Genomic DNA, 6,701 nt, shown 5'->3' with positions numbered 1-6,701 from the left:
TCAGCTACGTAGAAAAGGATCCTGGTGTTATTTGTCTCTCAGAAACAGCTCATAACTTCCCTTCAACTCATTCATGTCACCTAAAAGGTAAACCTGTTTCTCCATCACCTGTTCAGCTCTGATGATTCAGTAAGGACATCTCCTGGTTTCATCTGCATGTTTCCCTCTCACCACATGTCCAAACCGATATCATGACCAGCAGCTTTACAGCTGTGGCTCCAGCAAACATCAGCTGATACTAGAAATTAATATTAAATAAATTCTAACAACAGCTGATCAAGCTTAAACGTGCTGCTGTTGTTTAACGCGACATCCGCTGGTTTCCTCTTTCTGGCGCAAAGTGAGCGATAAATAAACAAGAGAGAAAAGCCGATCAGCTGATCATTGATCAGTTTCGTGATTGAAGTAGAAACAGGAGAGGAGAGAATGAGAGAAGAAGAGGCAGCTGTGCAGCTCCAGCTTTGTGTCTTTTTCATTGTAGCTGAAGTCCGGGACAAACTGTGTTCCTTTTCACCTCAGTACGAAACGCGTAATATTTTCTCTGAATACGAGACGATTCTGTTTTTTAGGGGACGGTTGGCAACTCTAATAATTAACCGTATGAACAAAATAAAGTTCAACATCAGTAACATAGCACCCACCCAGCTGTATAGAAACTCCGTCATGCTAGCTAGCACGCAGTACGAAAAAGTCAGCATACCGAAAATAAACTCCACCTAAACTTGGTTTATATCTGACTCAGATAGACTGCAGGTCATAACTTCTTACCTGAAGTTCAGTTCACCTGACACGCGGACCGGCGGCTGCTTCTCTCCTCCTCCTGCCTCCCCTTTCCCTCATCCACCTGCTGGCCTCCACCACTTGCTAATATTAGTGAATCTGTGGAAGCTCCGCGATATCCACCACACGAAGTAACGAGTAACGACCCTATCTAAATCCCAGTAACGACCAGTGTTGGGCAAGTTACTTTGAAAAAGTAATTCAATTATAGTTACTAGTTACTTCTTCAAAAAAGTAACTGAGTTAGTAACTGAGTTACAATATTCTAAAAGTAATTAATTACTTGAAAAGTAACTACTGCGTTACTTTTAAAAAAACCTTTAACTCTCTGGGGTCCAGGGTATAATTGGCCATTTTTAACTACTTTTGATTTTCTCTCCACATTTTACCTTTAAAAACTATTCACTTTGCCTTGTTTGGTATCATCCTTTTCAGCACAACCTCACGTGTCTGAATTTACAGTTATGTTTTCATGTTGACATACTGTATTAACACAATTGATCTAAAATCAGACAAAAAACATAAAATCAGAGTAGAAAAAGTTATATTTTTACTGTAACAACCACAAACATGTTTAATGAATCATATTTCATAACTTCAAATGCAAATATTAATTGTCAATTTTAAAACCCTATGCACAAGTTTTGCAAACAACAAAGTTATTTGCATCCATTTACCTTTTACCCTTTTTTAAAATAACCATTTCAAACTATTTAAAGAACAATCAGCTGTTCTTCAATAAGATGCCACACAAATTATTTGTGCCACTCCAAAAAAATCATTTCTGTCCACTATAAAGGAGAACATCACAGCCTGATACCTGCAGGTCTGACAGCAGCAGGTGTATCACTGCTGTTTCTACCTGGAGACAGCAGTCGCCTCATTGTTCTGACACACAACACAAAACTATCCACAACACTACACACTAACTACACAAGACAACACATTAACTACACACTCCAAACACGCTAAACGTCACAAATCTCACATCTCAAAACTCTCTCTCTCTCTTTTTCTGCTCTCTCTCTCTCTCCGTCACTCCTAAAACTTCCCCTGTTTTTTTTGTTTTGTTTTTTTGCTCATAAGCAGAGAGTGCTTGCTAGCGCTAACGTGGCGAAACTATTGAGGGAAAAACGCCGCGTATATCTCGTTTATCATGACTCTGGTTTTACGTGGCCTATCAACACAATTTAAAATCTGGCACCTTGTTGCTTTGTCTTTAAGTGGTCACGTGATTGACTTACCACGACTACTTTATTCTTCCTCAGTCAAACAGCAGCACTCGATTGTTTTGCCCCCTGAGCTCCAGGTGTTGTGCTAGACAGTGCTCGTGATTACCGTCCGCGGGAGCGCGCAGCTGCTTAAAGCTGTAGCGTCCAGATTACTTACAGCTGCTTCCTGCAGCTGATATAAGATGCTGTAAGCTGAACACAGCGTCAACCGTCTGTTTGTTGAAAAATAGTAACGGACCGCGTTTTCTTGTTAGTAACTGTAACGCCGTTGTAACGATAGGAATAGTAATTAGTTAGACTACTCGTTACTGAAAAAAGTAACGCCGTTAGTAACGCCGTTACTTGTAACGCCGTTATTCCCATCACTGATAACGACTAACGCGTTCCTGATTTTGGCATAATAACTAGTTACCGTGCTCGTTACCACAATAATAACGTAGTTACTGTAACGTGTTACTTAATAACGCGTTAGTCCCAACACTGCTTATATCCAGGTTCTTCCTTTTTGCTGCCATCCTCCTCCTTGCAGGCTTGCCGCTGCTAAAACTAAACAGAGCTCCCTGAAAGGCACAGCCAGTCACATTGGCCATATTTGTCACATGAGGTAGGACTCCAGTAGAGAACGTAATTTAAGTCTTTCTGCACCGCTGGGTGAATGAGACGTTGACAGATCGTTTTTTTCTTTCTATCGGGTTTATTTTTCTTTACTCAAAGAGATCATATTATTGGTGGGAACGATTCAATAATGGCTGGATGTTGGTGGGGACATGTCCCTTCCGTCCATGCCAAATCTACGCCCTTGGGGGAGAGTTCCAGGTTCAGGTCTGAAGGGTCACTTCACTGTGATGGCCTGCAGTTTCACACAGACCTTCCTTCTTTAGGCCTCATTCTTTTATCTAACATCCAGTTCATGTATTTGGACAGTCTCTCCTGAACTCCACACATCAGTGTAGAAATAACTGTGGTTGACATGCAGCGGCTCTCACACAAAGTACTCAGATTATAAGCATTCCACAGTGATTGGACTCAGCTGCTGTGGTTGGTGTTTAGAACCAGTGAACATGAAGCAGTCAAGACTTTAAGTTCAAGTTCCTACATCACTATGATTTCTCCATAACAGTCTCCAGCTGCCCCAAACAAAAAGTCATGTGACTGAAAGGAAGGTGTGGCCTGTTAGCAGCCCATAAAAACAGCTGATTCTGTGCACTCAAGCTCAGAACTTTCTTTCTCCAAGACTGCAGCAACCTCATGACTGAACCACTAACACCTGCTGAGCGAACAGGATCAGCCGCACCTCTCTGCAGGTCTGCTTTGTCACTCTATTGCACATACGCTAACCAATGAAAACACTTCATTTAAAGGGTTTTTACATCCGGATTTAAACCGTTAAAGACACGAACTGATGAAGTTTAACGAAGTGTGTGTGCGTGTGTGTGTGTGTGTGTGTGTGTGTGTGCAGTCTGATGCTGTTTCATGCATAAATGAACAACCACGCTGACAGGGATTCACAAACGACTGAATGACTTCATAACTGGATCAACGTGCATTAAACACAGGAACAAATAGGAAACTAAATGGACAAAAGTAAATGAAGTTGGGAGTTAATAGAAAGGCAAACAAATACAAAATCAAAGGATAAAAGCAGTTAAACTTTGAATATATTCATGTATAATTTCCTTTATTTCAAACGTTATTTTTAGTGCCTGTACTTTAATCACAAATTAATTTATCTGTAATTACGTCATTTAATGATTGTCTTGTAGTTTTACTAAAGTTCCTGTTGGTGTTCTTACTTGTCTTATCCTGAAAGTGTGCAGACACATGTGGGCTGGCTCGCTCGCACATGGATTTCTTTAGTTTTCAGGCTTTTCGTTGAGCGAGGGACTGAAGATGCTGACGCAGCAGGATGGATCTGCCAGCTGTCATTTTGATTTTTCTGTCACTTTGACTTTTTATTTGTAATTCAGTTTCATTTGAGTTAGTTTCCAGAGTGGATTTTCTTATTGCAGGTTAGTTTTTATTGTTTGAAAACTTTTAACTGCAGTGTTGTAACTATTATTGTATGCAGGGCGTACGTCCTGCGCCACATTTAGAGCAATCAGCACAGGTGATGCTATGAGGACAGAACTGTTGGAAGCAGTGACTCAGAGTCTCTTACAGACATCCAGAGTCTGAATGAACACATGAATGAAAGCCTCACCAGCCAATATCACAGCAAAGCATCAAACAGACACGCACGTCCACTGTGTCCACTTCACGCTTTGCCTCTCCACAGTGTGAAATGGACACGTGTGCAGAAGTAGCAGTGACGTGCACGCCCGGCTCCCGTGTCAGTAACGTCTGTTTGAACCCTTCCCTGTGATTCTTCTCCTGCTGGCTTTAAACATAATACTTAGACTAAGAGCATTTCCTCTGTAACTGTTTCAGTTATTTTTCATTTTTTCAAGTTTGTATTTTAGTGAACTAAAACGTTTTTATAATATCATAAAGCTGAAATGGTTTGGCAGCATCTGACAGCTTCCTGATGAAGCTACGAGACTTTTTTGAGAGCGAACAAAGACACGCAGCTCTCGTCTCGTTTGTCCTGTAAGTGTTTGGTGCTGCAGGATTTACATCGAGGCCTGCCTCGATGCTCTTGGCTTCACTGCTTTGTCTCTACTGGACGACCTCCTCTGCTCGGCCCCATGACCCCGTCACACCTGACCTCTCACCACCTTACAGAGCTCGCAGAGACCTGCCTGAAGACAGCAGAGACCAAGCTGATCAAGTTCTGAATGCTGTCAAAGATTCTCTGTCTCTGTTTAAAGACGTGATGGAAAATATTAACCCTGATAAGGTGGTAGGTGTAATCAAAAGCCTTTCAAACTTCGCTAGCCTGGCGCCTGGCATTGGAGGTGTGGTCTCCTCTGTCATCAGCATGGTCCTAGTCTTCATCCCACAGGACGACCCAGTGCTGAAGGCAGTGAAGGAAGGCTTCGCTGAAGTAAACAGGAAGATGGATTCACTCTCCATCCAGATCTCTGACCTGGCAACAGACGTAGAGTGGTTCAGCTACATCAGCGTCTACTCTCAAGATGAACGCCGCATCCTCAACGCCTGGAGGAAGTTCAACGAGTTTCGAGAGAGTGGCTAGCTGATGCGAGGTGAGGACAAACAGCGACTGGCACAGATATTCACCAACTACTATGAGAACACGGGAGCTGAGACCGGTATGACCAACCTTTACCATTACCTGACAGTCACCAGCACGTCTCTGAGCGGAAACATCAACGAACTGCTGAAGAGAAAGTTTAAATGTGACACGAGTCAGATCGGAAAATACAACTTGTATTTAAGCAGCCTGCTGTGGAAGGGGATGCTAATCAACCAGTTCTACTGGAAACTCCTGGGTTTAAACACAGCAGCCAAAGAAGCTGAACACACGCAGATGTTCAAGAAAGTCTCTGAAGCTCAGATTTCAGCTGTACAGTTCTGTCTGACCAACTATGAGCAGTTCATGAAGAACGACGTGATAGAGACCGCCAAAGCTCTCAGTGCTAATAACAAGCAAGCCATCGCTGTTCAGGTGAAGACGGTTCTGGACCAGAAGTACAACTGGTACAGCTGGGTGGTGATGGTATATGACACAGATACAGACTGGACATATGCCTTTTATAATATGACAAAGATCCTTGTGGACAGTGTCACTGTGGCTGTGGGCTACACTCTGAAAGAAGAGCAGGACACTAAAGCAGCAGCAGTGGTAAAGGAGCTGGAGTTGTGTAAGCCAGAGCCATATTACTCACATATGCCAGAAACAGACTGCGATCAAATCCCACAGAATATTTTAACCTGCAACCGCGAGGTCGATGGAGTTTCTGTAGGTCAGTTTTTAAAGGTGATGCACAGCATCAGGTTTGAGTGGGACGACTTAGTGGAAGTCCCAGCAGCCATGACGTCCTTCAGATGTTGGAGGGATGATTGGCTTCCATCTCAATTCAGTAAAATCTGCTTCCATTACTCACGGTCACTCGCCGTCTGCCATCCTGATACGTGTCTGAACGGGGGACAGTGCAAGAGGCTGCTGGACTCCAACCAACACCTGTGCGACTGCCCCGACAGTTACCTGGGAGACAGGTGTGAACACAAGATGAACACCACTGTGCCGCCAATAGATGTAGGGTTTACTGTGCAGAGAGCTCCGCCGTCACCGCCGAACTAAATCTGGAGGATCGGCGTGCACTCATTAAAAACCAAATTACTGTGAAGTTCACAGGAAACTCTGTAGCTCATCAAAAAAGCATCAGTAGAATAACGCAAAAATGATTTTGTTCAAGAATGAAATGCGCTGACACAGCAGTCGACTGCAAACATGACAACAAACAGACAGGACCAGCTGAGGTATCTGTGATCAGGCACGTGTAAGGCAGTCATGCTTTAACGATGTATTCGTTATGTTTTCTTTGTGCTTGCCATGAAAATAATTAACTATGTGACCACAAATAAAGACAGTGTGAACCTGGATTGTGTCTGATTCTTAAAATATCTGAAACCATGGCTGTGGTTGGGGATGGGATCCACTGGGAACTCCTTCTCCTTCATGCGTCCGCTGAAGCTTCACGGGTCAGAGTAATGTCGTGAAGTCATTCTGGAAGCTGCAAAAAACGGTGAAAATCTTTCATCTTTGGTTTGACAGCATTTTAGTAGAGA

General features: G+C 43.1%; 1 pseudogene; it reads left to right on the top strand.

Moving 5' to 3' along the window:
* The first annotated feature begins 4,293 nt into the window (after positions 1 to 4,293).
* Positions 4,294 to 6,213, top strand: LOC116319381 (annotated as a pseudogene).
* Positions 6,214 to 6,701: the final 488 nt, after the last annotated feature.

The sequence above is a fragment of the Oreochromis aureus genome, linkage group 4, assembly GCF_013358895.1.
Source record: "Oreochromis aureus strain Israel breed Guangdong linkage group 4, ZZ_aureus, whole genome shotgun sequence".
Lineage (NCBI taxonomy): Eukaryota > Metazoa > Chordata > Actinopteri > Cichliformes > Cichlidae > Oreochromis > Oreochromis aureus.
The sequence above is the reverse complement of the archived record's forward strand: the minus strand, read 5'-3'. Positions and strand labels throughout refer to the sequence as shown.